Here is a 16291-nt window from a genome sequence, read left to right on the forward strand (position 1 = left end):
AAGTAGCTGGCTCACCTGGATCTGTTGGACACAGGGACAGCTAAAAGGGCCGTAGCTTCCTCTCTGCTCCAGCCAGTGGGCATTCAGAGCTGGGTCTGTGGTTTGCCTCAGCAGCCGTGCAGACCTTCCTGCCTCGGGCTTTACTTTTAACCCATGTTGGCAGTAAAGAGTTGAATCCGTTTCTGTTGCAGCTGACATCCACCACTGACAGCCGTGTCGTTAGTTTGTGGTAGTCAGTCTACAACACCCCAGACAACCGTGAAGGAAGATGATTTGGCCGACCTAGGACCCTGGATTCTCACCCTCACCATGGTTCATCTCACCCGGTGGAAGGGTGTGGCCACCACCATCATGCTGACCATGAGGCCTTGTTTCTCCTTTCATGCTCTGGTCCAAATGTGGACACTTCATTTTTCACTGAATCTGTCTCGCTTGAGACAGGCCAGAATATCTGAATGAGTCCATCACATTCTGGGTGGGGAACAGAACAGAAGTAAGTGTCGCAAGTAGATGGAGTCTAGGCTGTCCGGGTTGGCAAATGCAGGCTGGGATCTGTGATGGCTGGGCTGTACACTGGACACAGGTCTTTCCCGTGGCTCCCGAGAGCCCAGGAGTTGGAGTGATAACAGCCTTGCGTGGGTTCCCCCATCCTCATCTGCTCACTGGCAAGTGTGTCTGCTAATTAGGAGCTCCCCCAGACCTCGGGCCCTTCAAAGCTCAGACCACGGGAAAATCTTGAGTCCCTTCTCCTGGGCCTCCTGTGTGAGAATCCAGTGCCTTCTGAGGTGACCAGCGGCAGGAGATGCCTCCCCCTCCAGGGAGCACCCTACGGCGGACTGTTAGTGAACCATGCTGTGAGCTTGTGTGTTTCCGGCCATGGTCCCTGCAAAACCACACTTGAGATCAGCTTATTGGCGAAAATAACAGGACTGATTCCAGGGCAGGGCCGGGGGGAGGGAACAGTGGAAATTGAATGTGAGCTGAGACAACTAGGTGGGTGCTGAGGCTGTTACTAAAATGGGGAGTCTGGGAGGTACCTGCCAGGAATCGAATTCCAGAGTAAATGGTGGACATGAGGCATTTTTAAGATGCCATTTTTCATCCAAGTTAGGACTTCAAAGAGGCACTCGGCTCTATGAGACTGGGGCTCAGGTGAAGGAGCTGGATTAGAGATACAAGTTGGGAGTCGTCATTCTTAGCTGGTGTTCATAGCCTTGCATGTGAATTAGATCATCTCGAGAGCTGCAGACTGAGGCTGAGGGAGGGGAGGGCTGTGCCTCGGTTGGAGGAAAGCCCAGACCATGCAGCTTTGGTGTGTCAGCCAGCGGCGTTTGTCATTTTCAGAGCAATCCCATTTATCCTTAAGGGGCCTGGGGGTCAGCAGGGCCAGCCAGAAAGAAATCCAAAGGGAGAGTCTTGGCCACGTGTGCGTCTTAGGAAGGTGCAGAGGCTGCAGGATACGGAAGGTTAGAATCCTCAGAAGCTGGAGTTGGAGTGGGGAGAAGGTATTCACAGTCACCTGTGAGGGAGGGAGGGAGGCCTAGGGAGTCCCCACCCTACCGGACTCGCTTTCCCATGAACAGGAGGCAGTCAGACAGAGGATCTGAGGTAAGAAGGATGGGCACTGGGAGGGGAGCCAACCTGGAGAATGGTGCTTGGAAAGTTCTGGAATAGTCTCCCTGAAAAATAGAGTTAAAAATACCCAGACTCTTAAGAATATTGTTAGTGACTTGGGAGGAGGCAGTTGTTTTTCTGGCCTCCTAAGTGTAAGTCATGTATCCAGGGATACACAGAAGATACGGGCAGTCTGTTCCGGGGACTTGATCCTTACCAGGGGGATCAGTGCAAGTTTAAAGGGGCAGAAGGGCAGCGGAGCGAAACTAGCCAGGCCCCGTGTCAGGTAGCAGTCGGCCGCCCTACTTGCGTGTTTCATTCACATCCATGACTCCCAGGTGGGCGCTGACAGCCCCCTTTTGGGGATTGGGAAGCCTTCTCAGAGGGGTTAAGGAATTGGTTTGTTTAGCGGTTGATAAATGCTGTAGCAGGATTCAAACAGAGCCTTGTCAGACTTCAAGGGCATGTTCTCTCTACTGTTTCCAGTACTTCCCTGTTATACCTGGAATGGTGAAGTGGGTCAGATTTGGAGCCTTTCAGAAAAAGTATGATTTAAGTGCCTCAGGACTGTTTCACAAAGCTCAGCGTTCTTTGATGGTTCTGAAGCATGCAGTGCTTTTCGCCCCACAGAGGTAACGTCTAACTCCATTGTCGATGATGTGGTTGCAAATGATATACAGGTGTAAAACCACACTTCGCAGCTTCTAAAGGGAAACTCTCCAATTCTCCCTTGGTCGGCTTTCTTCCACGGGGTGTAACTGTGCTGCAGCATAGGGCTGAGCTTCCATATGGAGTGAGGATTTAATATCCGAAGTTAGCATAAAATGGTCAGATGAAGAAAACCGACATTGACAATTTATTTTTGGGTTTCATTAGTCAAGATATACTATCAGTTAATGGCCCATATAGCAAATGAAATTCAGTATAGGACATTGCATTTCTTCCTTTCTATTCAGAGTTCTCTTACCGAATAAGGTTGCCTGCTTTGGAACATCAGTTTCACCACACGGCACCTATCAGTGTGTTGGTGTGATTGCATTTACAGAGTGAATGTAATCTGGGCTTCCTCAGCCCCAAATACTTCAGTGCAGAATCACGGGCTGTAGACGTCTGTTAGTCACGCAAATACTTCTAAAATTATATGATTCCAGAAAAGAAAGAAGAGAGAGAGAGAGATTGCCTTTATCAAAGTTCCTTTCAGTTCTAACTGCAAACTGTTGTTGAGCAGCTCTTGTTTCCTTTGGATATGAATATATACATTTCTTTGCATGTAACCTAGGTTTTGGACTAGAACACCAAGTTCTTGCTGTCCCCAAGCCACAAAAATAGTAGCCAAATTGCACACGTGTGAAATAGTTTATACTTTTTTCTGAGAAAGTATCCTTGAATTTGGGACTTGGACTGTGATTTCTGCTTTTTGCTTCCCTCAACCGTCTTGTAATCTCTCACTCCTTCCCACGTGGTTCCCAAGTGTTCGTGGTCTCAAAGGAGCGGGCAAACACCCAGTTGGTCACCATGTACTGCTGCTATAGATAGAGACCAGACAAGACCTAAAGGACATTATCGGAGAGGAATTCCTGGAAGAAATGGGCTCTACATTCAGTTGTGAGGACAGAGTAAGGGTCAGCCAGGAGAAGGAGTCAAGAATGTGTCTCAGATCGCAGGTGCAGCCCGGGCAGAGGCCTGGAGGCTTTTGGCGTGGGCACCCGGGGAGAGTGCCCTGTGCAGTCCAGGGTGGAGGGATCCCCTGCTGGGGAGGACACTGGAGAGAGTCCGGGATGTAGGGCTTTGGAAGAAGTTGAGTTTTACTAGAACTGACACAGTAGGCAGTGAAGGGTGTCAACAGAAGTGACCCTCAGGAAAGGTACTTCTGGTTTTGCTTCTGATATTCTACAGACCGAAGGATCGGGACGGGCGAGAGCAGGTATGTCTGTCCCTTTGAGACCCAACCGGTCATTCATTTATACATTACACGTGCACTTCTGTGAGTCTAGGGGAGAGAGCGTGTAGCCACTTTAGTAAGCAAAATGTATTTGATTCTTGAGAGCTTAGCATTGTCAGAAGTTGACTTAGCCTAGAATGTTCTAGGAAGAGAGGAACAAATTGTGGAGGTTGGAGGGAGGGAAGGCTTCCTTGGGAAACAGTCAAAATGAGACTGGAGCAAGTGGGAAGTAGGAGCAGGTCAGGGGCACCTGTGGTCACTGGGGACCTGTGTACTTAGGTGAGGATGGGCGAGCAGGGTCTGGGGTGGGGCTAGAACTCTAACAGAGAGCCTCTAAAGGGTTTGAAGTGGGGGTTGATGTAATCAAATTTGTGATTTGGGAAGGCTGCCGTGGCTCTCTGTGTTTGTATAGCGGGGAAGAGGGGGTGGGTGCCACCAACTGGGGGATCATTAGAAGACCATTCACAGGCTGGGATATGGGCATCGGGGCTACTTGGGGATGGCAGGGGCAGTGTGGATGCCGGCTTTCCTTATTGGGGGACTTGTTAGCGGGCCGACCTAGAGGCATTTTGTGGCTGGAAGAAAACTGATGGAGGCCGCCAGGTGGATTTTCCTCTTCTCTCCTTCCCTGCCTAGTGTGATGATCTTAGCTCAGCCAACATTTGGAACAAAAGAGCTAATTTCCAGGGTTGCCCAGGACTTTGTAGAGCTCCTTCGAGTGAGATCTGATCGGATTTAGGTTTGTGTTCAGATCTGGATGTTCACTTAGCTAGAAACGTCCTGTCATTTCGATTTCCATAGGGGTTTTTTACTTCATAAAGATTGCTTTCTTGGTGAGAGGAAATTTAATACAGCTGTTGTCTTTTTCAAAAAAATCATATCATTTAAGAACTTTAATATTCAAAAGAATAGAAATATATAAAATATTTAAGGAAGTCTTTGGTGTAGTTTCTTTGCTTTCTGAGCTAATGTGGAGTTAGAGCCTTTGCATTACTTCATAGCACATCCTTGTCAGTATTTAAAGAGCTGATAGTGGGCGCCCCAGGCCCCACCTCTCAAAGAATCGTTAAAGTTTTCTCTGAAATAGTGAGGTCATAAAGGTCTTGTTTTCAGAAATCAAACGGTTTATAATAGGCAGCATAGCCACATTTATAAAATAATAATTAGTTCAAAATTAAGAAAGTGGAGGATAATTGATTTTTTAAAGCCTATACATAAACTTTCTTGTGCTAATGTTGCAAGTGGAAATTTTGAAAAGAAAAATCCTACTGCAATATCATCTACATGGAATACAAATATGAGTTTTACGCTTGAAAGTAACTGCGCAGAGGTTTTCAAAGTCAGGAGCATTCCAGCTCAGATACTGGCAGTGATGGTTGCTGGTTTTCAATGAAAGAGCCTAAATTTGCCTTCTTAGCTTTTTTATTTTTGTATTGAGAGGGTTGATTAGTGCTTTGCGAGCATGATTTTGGGGCAAATTGAGGGCAGATGTCGTGTAAAAACAGTGAGATATTTCCATGCATTTTATTTTCTGGACATCACCAGGGCACATGTGGGGTTTGTGCCTGCAGGCTGGAATGCTGCAGGACTCCCTAATCCATCACCATTATGTCCTGGAGCTGCTCAGGTCATTGAATGCTTTTCTGTTGCTTGGAGGAAAGGTGGTCTGATGGAGATGATCAGATGTGCAGTTAAAGTGCTATTACTTGAAATAAGAGTAACCTAGAAACATTGCTCTAACAATACAGGATGAGGGAGGAGAATTGTCTGAGCTACTTGCAGTGGGGAGTCTTCTCATGTTTCTCCCACACCGTGACTCCTGCCAATATCCGCCACAGTCCTGCACGGTAGTCCTGCCGAAGCAAGCAAGCCCTTTGCTCAGAAACGCACTGAATTTCCTTGTGCCTCTGTTTGTTGGCTTTTTTTTGAAAGCACATTTTGCCCTTTGCTTAAATGCCATCCATGCTAGTCAACTCTTACACTCAGTTTTCTGGAACTCGTCCATAAATAGCTGCTGAATGGATGAACAGAATGTAGTATCTCCATGTAGTGGAAGATTATTCACACGTAAGAGTGAATAAAAAAGAAAAAAAAAAGAGGAAAATGAAAAAGGCCACCTGTTTTTGGAAGTCCACCCTGACTGTTCAACCCACACTTTTCCCTTTGAAACCCAATCACTTATGCTCCACTCTACTCTTTTTGATAGTGCTTACCACCTTCTAATAATCTTTAACGTTTTCAAAAAAAAAAAAAGAAAGAGATGCTGATACCACTTCAAAATATACAAGCCTTGATAACAGCTTGTTAATTGAAAGGAAGCAGACACAAACGGTCAAATATTGTTGATTTCAGTGATCTGAAATGCCCAGAAAAGGCACATGCAGAGGCAGAGAGCAGGTGATGGCTGGAAGGGGCTGGTTGGAGGGGGATTAGGGTGTGACTGCTAGTGATAGGCGGATTCTTTAGGGGTGATGAAGTGTTCTGGAAATAGAAGGTGATGGGTGCTACACAACCGTGAGTTTGCAGAAGACTGCTGAGCGCTGTGTCTGGGAGTGCCTGTTGTTGGGGCATCTTTATTTTGTTCTCATCCTGCAATGTGAAGAGCCATCTTCTGCTGTGGCTGTTCTACTCCTGTGAGTGGTGAGGGTCAGAGACTTTGCAGAGTCATGTTTCTTTTTTCCCCCTGGGTGAGTGTAGGCAAAAAAAGATTTAAGCCTAAGAAAGTGCTCCATCTGCAGAAATGTCTTTTTGTTTTGCATGGTGTAAAAACCTTGAGAGCTTTTAATCGTTGAGGCCAGTCTGTGGGAGGAAATAGCCCGTGAAGCCTGTTTGAGCCTGGGAAGCACCGTGCATCTCTCCCAGACACGGGTGGGGATTTCACCCCCGTTCAGGCAGTGAAGGGCCCAGACCCGTGAGCAGACTTGACAATCGTGAATATTTACGTGTATCCGCTGCTTCATCTTGGATATTAATTTCAAGCTGAGTCAGTTTGTGGCGGCAGCCTCATCCTACATCAGGAATTTATACTATCTGCTCTTTGAGGTGAAGACCTGACAGACTTGATTATTTAACAGTCTGCCTTGAATTGATATCTCAGATTCCTTTGTCAAAAGCAAACAGCAGAAATACAGAATTCCTTTAATGCCAATGTGACCTGGAACGAGTTTAGTCTCTGTGCCTCAGTGGCCTTATCTGTGAGTGGGAAAGATGATAACAGTGCTTCCCTCAGAGGAGCTGGTGAGGGGAGAGTCAGAAGCACAAATGGAGGACTTACAAAAGATGCTCTTGAATGACCGAATTTAGTGCTCTCAGCCTGGTGAGGCCTGAGGGGCAGAGATGTCAGAACAGAGCAGTCCTAGCTGGAGCTCGATCCGTGATGGAAGCTGTTATGATCAGTATCACCACTGTGCGTTATCAGGTAATTTTAAGACTTGGTAATATGAATTCTTGAATAATGTTAAAGGACTAGACATCTCAGATCCAGTTTACATAGTCCTCAAGATTTCTTCTGAGAAATGGATGGTTTCTTCCCCATCTTAAATCTGAGATGAGTCTCTAAAAAATTCTGTATTCCTCCATCTTTTTGCTTTAATTTTCCATTTCCTAAAAAACCATGTTTTTAAATGGAGTTAATGGGGACTGAACTGAGTGCCTCATGCATGTTAAGCACTTACTCTCCCAAATGAGGTATAATCTCCTCCGTGATTTTTGTTAAAATTTACTTTCTTAGTTTACAGAGGTAAGAGGCCTCTAATTCTTTTTCTGGAGACTTGTCCATGAACCTGTAAATCTATAATTAATGGACAAAATTTGGTTTATTAAAAAATCATTAGAATATTCTGCAATTCATCCAAAAAGAAATGCTCATTGACTTAAAATGTTTCTCCTTTAAGGGGATTTCTCCTGTTTGGTCTAGCTTAATTTGTTAACAGCCATCCTCATCATCATAATGACCAAACTCACTGTGAGTGGACACCTACCTAAGGCTAAAATGTTTTCCTCATGTTTTAATTCATAGCAGGTGTTTGATTGTAGGTATCAGTGTCTCCTTTTTTGCAGCTGAGGGATTGAGAGATGGAGCAGCTTGTCCCAATTACACGCAGCAGGCTGTGGCTAGCTCGGTGCTGGAACCCAGGCTGCACAGAATGCATTCTTAATTGCTCCTCTTATCAGCCTCCCGTTAAGTGGTTACCCGAACACCTGTGACTCCATAAACGGCCGAGTTTAGTGACCTCAGACTGATGAGGCCTTGAAAGGAGAGACACCATTGAGAAGTTGAGACAGAGTGGCAGAAATTAAAATTGTTCATTTTCACAAATTTTTAATTCTCAGGTAATTACATAAAAAGTTATTTTTTTTATTTTAGTGCTCTGTAAGCACTAAAAACAAAACATTAAAAATAATTATAGTGCAAAAGAGAAGTGAGCTCTTAAAGTCCAACCACTGCTAATGATGTTGCTTGTTTTTCTCTTGTGGCCCTTTTTGACAGAAACACTTACAAAGACTGAATTGGTTTTATGTAGTTTTAATATGGAAGAAAAGATTGTCAGTGAATATTGTAAGAAAAGTCTTTACTCTTTTCTTTCCTGTTGATGAATATGTACTTTATTTTCATGGCTTAAGTACATTTCCTCATTTGTGAAATTTGAGTAATATCGTTTAATTTGTCTGACTGTGAGAGGTAGATGCCTTGTATACAAAGAACCCAAGAGGTGCTTAATAAAAGTGTGCTGTCACAATGACAGATATTTTAGAAGGATCAACTCTGAATACTAAAGAGTGTCGCTTATTTCTGATACATATTCAATATGTATTTGTATGATATATTTGAATATGGTTTAAAGTAACAAGGATTCATTTTTTTTTTTGGTGTAGTATGAAGTTTTAATGAAATCTGTATCATTCTAGTGAGACAGGGACTAGTTAAATTGCCTTAATCAGATGACCTTGAAGATTATTTACACAGAATATGTATTGTTACAAATCAGAATTTATGTTGCCGTGTAACCATCCACTCAGACATTTAAATTCGTGGGATTCTGACCAGATCCGTTAAGTTTAGTAAAATCCATATTGATCATTTTCAGGGAATAAGCTCCTCTATTTTGTGATTAAAGAAAATTTTGATTTTTTTCTACATTCTTAACAGGTTTAAAATATCAAAACATTGATTTGACATGTCACTTTTTTAATAGAGAGAATAAAGCTCATGCTGTTTTATTATGTAAATAAATGTTTTTGTATGGCAACAAAATTGTATGATATCCTGGCTCTTTTAGTATTTTGCAAGATACTTAGATAACCTACTGTTGGAAAAATACAAACGTGAATTTTATGAATATAGGCCTAGTACAGATCTGTTGGTTTTTGCTACAGTGCAAGACATGAGGCATAGGAGAACTTTGCTGCTGATTGCCAGGAGGACAGATCCCATGTCTCAGTTTCCCCTCCTGTAAAATGAAGTGGCTGAACTGGATTCTTTCCTCTTCTAAGATGAGTTTCCATGAGCCTATATCTTCTGTTTATATTCAGGAGTATTAGCAATATCAGATTAAATACTGAATATCCCTCCTTTTCCCCGAATCAAAGTGCAGCATGTGCTATATAAGTTTTATTTATCTGATTCTCGTTACTGATCCTACAGGCAATTTTTGTGTTGCATCTTTCCTGGTAACCTGGAAGGTCATTTTACCCATAGGTGGCACTGTTGCACCTACTTACAGTCTTAACTTTCCTGTTTGTAAAAGGAGGCTTAAACAACGTTATTTTATTTTGATTACTTTACTTAATGCTTCAGAATAGCCCAATGTCCATTATGTCTGTCTAACTGGAAAAGTTATTCTGCTTATATCTTAGATTTATTCTGTCATCTCACTGTGAACATTTCAGACTTGCTGTGCAAACAATAGCAAAATCGGGCTTTTCTTCTAGTGTTAGAAACCAGTGAGCCGGGATTTTATAAAACAGCTAGAAGCGGCATCTGGAGGACCTTAAAGGTGAAAAGTGTATTGAGTTCCCTGAGTTTTGACCCCGCCGCTGTGTGTTAATTGGTGGTAGGAGATTTGGTACATATACGAAGGGGTGTAGTTTTTGATATGGTTTGCCTGCACGCGCTGCCACTGAGCCACTTGAGCCTGAGTCAGTTCGTTTTGAGTTTTTCCCTCGTCTGTGAGATGGGGACATTCGTATCTGATTTGTAGAATTGTGAGAATTAGAAATTATGTGCAGTGTTTACCACAGTGTGTATGTCAAGAGGGCTCTTAAACTTTAGCTGCTGTTTTGTGTGAAGCCATCATTTGAGAGTCTTTGGCAATTACTAAGAAACAGGAAAATAAGAAGAGATGGTTTTATGATGAAAGATATTTGAGGAGGTTCCATAGTTCCTATACCCATAATTTAGCATCAGCAGAGTCAGAACTGTTACACAGTCGCCCTAAACCAATGTTAAGCCACAGAATTATTTGTTACTTCATATATTTTGGGGTTTAAGGAGATCCAATACTTATACATATGTTGTCTCCAGCAGCCTACTGAGAGATGACACAAAAGAGTATACAGGCAATAAATGTCTTCTTTGTTACTGATGAAGCCACGTTCTCCATGAACTTCAAGGCTGTGGGAAAATGCGTGTCATCATACTGTGTCCCAGAAATACAGACTCACCCTGTCCCATGTAGCTCTGGGCCACAGCGAGCCTTCCCTTGAGAAGACCTGCCCTTTCATGCACAGGGCTTTCCTGACATGGAGCTGAGCATCCCACGTGCTTCCCAATGGTGACCAACACTGGAGTGAAAGGAAGGGTTTCACATGCCCTGCTTGTCTCCCCGGACTCACACCTCACTCTGTTAGTGTAATGAGTGCTAGCTGTGGGCCAGGGGCCAGGGGTGTGAAGGGAGAAGCACCTCCATGGCCCAGAGGAGTGGTTAGGAGACATCCACTCCCTCAGTTTAAACAGGTGTTTGGATGGAACATAAGGGTGCTCCCCAAGAGTGTGTAAAAGGAGAAATAAGGATTTTATTTGGGACTTAGGCTAGCCAGGAAACAGATAAGATGATTAGAGGGGACACTTGTAAAACAATTTGATATTAAGTTGACATTTGTTGAACACCCAAAATGTGCTACATTCTTTTCTGAGCATTTTACAGAAATGAATCCTTCAATCTTCTCAACAAGCGAGTAAGGAAGGTTTGATTGTTATCCCAGTTTTACAGTGTGGAAATTGAGGCACACAGAGGGTAATTAAGTTGGCAAAATCACAGAACTAGTAATTGGCAGAGCTGGTATTTAAACCCTGGCTGTCTGGTTTTGAGGTTCCCGGAGATGGGTTTTGGGTGTTTAGCATTATCGACATCCCTGAATCTTTATACCTCTGTGCATCAGTTAGCCTAGAAAGGACAGGGAAAGGAGTGTTACACAGGAGCTCATAGTCATTTCTTGGCCGCTGTCCACGGAGAGTGCACCGTGATTGGCGTTAATTGACTTCTGGGCAGTAGATCTGTTCGTATAATAGAAATATAGTCCATTGAATTAATCTAGAAACCCTTCCTGCTCCGTTTCTGTCCATGCTTGCCATGTGACTGCCTGCCCGTGATTGGGCCGTGGAGGAGAAAATGTACTCATGGTTGAACTCTGATATTTCAGTCTGGTTCATAGATTCACGTCTTCTGTTACATTAAAAATTTAAGTTTCTGGTTTCCTTGCATCAGTGTCTCATGAGCTTGGTTAATGTGAAACCAGTCCATGGGAGCCCAGGGATGATGACGGTATAATTTCTGAGCACGTTGAGGCACTTCTACCCGTGCAGACGTGGCTGGAGGATGTCCAGCTTCCTCACTGATTTCCCCCAACAGCATGGTCCTCTCCCACCCCTGGATGTGAGGTTGGGAGCTCTCTGAGTAGGCCAGTCAGAGGCCGAGTCCACCAATCAGAAAATGATGAAGTACCTGGAAGTGGGTTTAATAGAAGACAAGGGCTTCCAGGTTGTCAGATGGGCTGTTCGAGTCCATTTGGTGAAAAGCTGTCCACTGTCTGTGGTTGAGCTACTTCTTTGCTGTTGAAAAGTCTGGAGTAGATGAAGGGATTTTAAAAAGCAGAAAGGAGTGATTTCAGGTGGTACGTCCACACCGGTGAGAAGTGATGAATGACCGCCTTTGTGAGTCATAGACAGTCTTACAAACTTCATAAACCAGCTTTAAAAGCTCTTCCATCTGAGTGCACTTCATATGGGGTCCAGATCATCACTGGTCGCACTGTGAGGGCAAGTAACTGATAATGGCAGAAAGGACACGGAGGCATCAAAAAGGTCTCAGTCACTTTCCCTGTTTAAAGGATGCAGCACAGTGTAATATATTTTAGCTGGTTTTTCACTGAAAAGTTTTTAGTGTTTTCTGGGACTCCCCAGTGCCCCAAGGTTCCATGCAGCTGGGTGTCCCCTCAGTGCAGCTCTGTCAGCGCTTGCCCTGGGCTGACGCGGTGTCACGGGGAGCAGGACAGTCAGCGTCCCCGGCTCCTCCGAGCTCCGTCTCCTCATCCGCAGAGCCGGGTTTCTCATCCGTGTCTACTTAGTAGGGTTGCTGAGAATCACACGTGATGCTTCAGGTGTGACTTTTGGTTGTCTCTGTGATTGGCATATAGTTAATATTTGATAGAAACACTTGTTTTTTTAGTATAATTGTAGCACCTAGATTGCAGTGGTTTTTAGTCTGCATTTTTTATAACTTTATTCTTATTTTTAAATATGCACTTATTTTTATTTATTTTTTTTGGAGGTACTGGGGACTGAAGCCAGGACATTGTGCATGCTAAGCAGGTGCTCTACAACTGAGTAATACACACCCTCCTTTTCTGCACTTGAAGGTAAATATTGCTATACACAAAATAGCTCTTAAACACCATCATGGGACCTAGTCACTGTATAGACAATTGAACACGTATACTATTTCAATAGGAATAAATGTTTTTGAGACATACATTTCTGAATCTGTTAATGTGCTTAAAAACGATCATAGGTAGTGATAAACACGAATCTTTGATCCAGTACTTCTTAGAGACTGTTTTGCCATCAAGGGAAATTACATTCTACAGAGAAGGCTAATTGGGTCTCTTTGATATTTAGATGGTTTAGCAGATGATGAAGGCTTTCAAAAGCTGACAGTTTTGTATTTTAAATTAACTACAAAGTTACCTTCTACAAGTTGTAAGTACTAAGCTTGTGAAGTGCCCAGTAATCCAGGGGGTATGTGTCTGTGTCTGTGTCTGTGTCTGTGTGAACGTTGGTGTGTGTGATTTCAGGAAGGTAGAAAGAAATTCCATATAGACTTCTGATACCTTTCTCCTCCATTTCAAGGTGTTGGCATATATTTACACTAATAAATTGATATTCAGTTGTCATTTGGCATATTGGGAATAAGACTTTCTCATACTTGTTTCAGAAGGATTAGGGAGCATGAGCTTAGGAAATGGGAGGAGATAGAGGCAGGGAGGTTCTTTAAACTTTGTGCAGAATTACAAACAGTAACTTTTCTCTTTTCTTCTAAAGCAAACTGGCACTGAATTGTAACATACTATTACTCAGAATTGCTTTTCTGATCAGATACATGTACCTCAGATTTTTAAATGCAACATGAATGATGAAATGTGTTTTAGCAGTTATTTTTAAAAGTAGTCTCTTTTCAAGTAAAAGGCTATAGCCTGTTCTTTCTTCTAGCGGTACAAGAAATTCTCATTGTTCTGTTGCAATGATCTATGTGCTTACTTTCTTTTTTTTTTTTCTTTAAGTGCTTTTTTCATTGTGGTTTGAATGAATGTTTAAAATTTCTGGATTTTGATCTTTAGAACATGCTGATTTCTCAGAACTGTTAAAAACCTGATTGTTCACTGCTCTTTGTTTGGTGGGGCACCCTATTGATTTCTGTTGTCTGTTAAAGAGTGAAATTCTTCCTCTAGCCTGCAGATCATTAAGTGAATGGTTTGCAGTGTGCCTTTAAAATTATTTGTATGCATTGAGCATGTTTGTCCAGTGAATTTTAAATTGACTCATTGTAATGACTTTGATTTGATTCTGTGTCTTTTGCTCCTCTCCACAAGAATTTGAATTCTCTGTTGCATTTTGTATACGTGTTCTTTACAGGGGAAGAAATTTTGCATTTTTTACAGAGGTGGGTTTTCCTATCCCCTCTGAATGCCTTCTAAAATTGATACAATAAAAATCAGTTATTGCAGTGCATAAATATTTCATAAATTATTTTTTGGCATAATCAGAAACAATGACCAAGAATGATAATAAAAAATACGAAAACCTTCCTTCCTTTGAAGAATAGAAATCAGGTAGTCAGGCTCCCTCATGCTTTGTGCCTGACACACTTAATCTCATGTCATTGTGTATCATGATTCGGAGATGGTATTGTTTCAGGTTTATAGATTTTTGTTTTAACATTTGTGTTGAATTCTTTCTCCAGGCTGATGTTTCCTGTTGGGTTTGTGGAAAGAGTAGAAGGGAAAAAAATACTTTGTTTTGTTTTCAGGAGGCCTGAGTTGATGGGAAAAGAGTTGAGGGTGGTCTGAGGAAAAGAGTGACACTCCCTCTCCTCCTGGTTGAAATTGATAAACAAAGAAATCAATTAAGTATATCGATATTTGACCAAAAGAAGTTAGCGAGCCCAAACTGGCTAGAAATGCACAATGGAAATTACTGAATTCAGCTTCAGAATGAGGTGCTTTACCAAGTAGAAGCAGCTTAGAGCAATCAGAAAATCAGTAATATGATGAGATATAAATGGAATATTATATCTTTTATTGCTGAAACTTTTCTACGTTAAGTTGTGTAGAGCTAAAATTAAGTTTCAATCACCAGGAGTTAAGAGAGTGAGTGGTACTGTAGGATCGTTATTCACGGATGTGCCTAGACCCTGATAGAGTGGCTGAAGATGGCAGGAAGAGACCCACATCCAGGATTTTCATCCTAGGGTGTCCTCCATAATGGTTCCATGTGGAAGCAGATGATTGGGTTAACAAATTGTAACACACCCCAGTCGCCTCTGAATTTTAAGAAGAAAAAATATGCTTTGATACTGCTTTACAAGCAAGTTCCTGTGCATCCTCACTCCAGACTCCTTGCCTTAAAAAGCAGAGACAATGCTTTGCTTGTGTAGTTGAGGTTTTAGATAGCACTCTGCTGGTTGTAAAGCAAGGACCGAGACCCTCAGCTATAAACGCTGGGCTTGTGTGTTGTTAGATAATGTATTATCCCCAAAACAAGGACCTGGCTGGTCTGGTGGTCTGCTTTTTAATGAACATATCTAAAAATGTATCTTGTTCCCCTCACCCCATGACTTCCCTAAAGATACACTAATCCTTTGTACTCATTGTGTATTCTACAATCTCTGCCTCATCCTGTCTTTCCCGAATTTCCTCCTTACTATCTCACAACTGTTAACGAAGTTTTCCTTTGATTATACCCTATAAATATGGGAGCATTTGAGAGGCTTATGGAGATGGCTCCCTAATCCCTCTCGATTTCTTGACTTTTTCCACAGAGTCTTGAATAATCATTCCTTGTCAGTAAGACTTCTTCCAGCCAGAACCCACAGTTCCAGGTGAGAAGGATGCAGGCTTTATCTCTCCTACCGGAGGCAGAGACAGAAGAGAATTGAGATATGCTCCCCCGTGATCCCTTCCTGCCCCAGGTCTACTGCAGTTCACCTGCAGCCTTCTGGCCTCTGCTCAGAGGGCCTCTGTCCCAGGACTGACCTCAGCGTTTTCTTCCCTTGTCAATATTTCCTGTGCCTTTCAGAACTTGGTCTCTTCTCTGCAATTCAAACCTGGCAGATGTGATGGTGGTCAGCGTGCTGGTGGGCAGTCCTTTGGGGACCCCCAGGAGCCATGCTGATTCTCCTTAGTCTCTCAATCGGGGTTACAGAACAGTCGAGCACAGAAGGAAGCCCATTCTCGAGATGTCAACAGAGCATTTCATCACTTTCATTTTATTTTTCAATTTTTGGTGGAGAAATTATTTGTAGTGAACTGTTCCAGATATTTGCCGCCTGCTTTCCTCATCACCATTCCTTGTTGTCTCTGGTGCTAGTTTTATAAACCAGGTTTCTTCTCTGGTCATTTCTGGCAGCTGGGCTTGCCGAATCCTTGATCTGTATTTGAAACAGAATGCTTCCTCGTGATGTCAAGGTGATTTTCCTATTTCTGAATATTTCGTGTACACTCAGCAACTGTTTCAAGTGAAATGCTCTTGTCCAATTTCGGTTAACTCACATTTGCTGATCTCCTGCTTTCATGCTGAGAGCAGTTTCTTTTTCCTCTAATAAAAGTTAGCAATTTGCATTTACTATGGAAGATACTGGCCCAAGGTCCTTTTGTTCTTAAGAGTTTTAATACAATTCACCCATTAAAATGTACATCGGTTTTTACTCTATGCCCAGAATTGTGCGTCCCATTCAATCTTAGAATATTTTCATCCCCCCAACAGGAAGCCCTGTATGCATAAACAGACATTCCCATCTTCCCCATCCTCCCCCAGCCCCAAGGAGCCACTTTTCTCTCTGTGGATTTGCCTGTGCTGGACATTTCATGTAAATCGAGTCACTTCATATAAGTGGAAACGTCTATTGTGACTGACTTCTTTCACACTGAGTAACGTTTTCAATATTTGCTCATGTTGTGGCCTTAGTCACTATTCTATGCTATGCTATTGCTGAATAACATTCCACTCTATGGCTGGGCCCC

General features: G+C 42.8%; 1 protein-coding gene across 4 annotated transcripts in view; it reads left to right on the forward strand.

The window, feature by feature from the left end:
* LOC140693124 (uncharacterized) overlaps window positions 1-16291 on the forward strand; it is an 843637-nt gene that overhangs the window by 477769 nt on the left and 349577 nt on the right. The window contains exon 2 of one of the 4 annotated variants that reach the window (XR_012068803.1): window positions 12325-12412. The exons of the other annotated variants lie outside the window; for them this stretch is intronic. The gene's annotated coding sequence lies outside the window, so the exon portion shown is untranslated. The remainder of the gene's footprint in view (window positions 1-12324; window positions 12413-16291) is intronic. 4 annotated transcript variants of the gene reach the window in all.

Source organism: Vicugna pacos, unplaced genomic scaffold, assembly GCF_048564905.1.
Source record: "Vicugna pacos unplaced genomic scaffold, VicPac4 scaffold_19, whole genome shotgun sequence".
NCBI lineage: Eukaryota > Metazoa > Chordata > Mammalia > Artiodactyla > Camelidae > Vicugna > Vicugna pacos.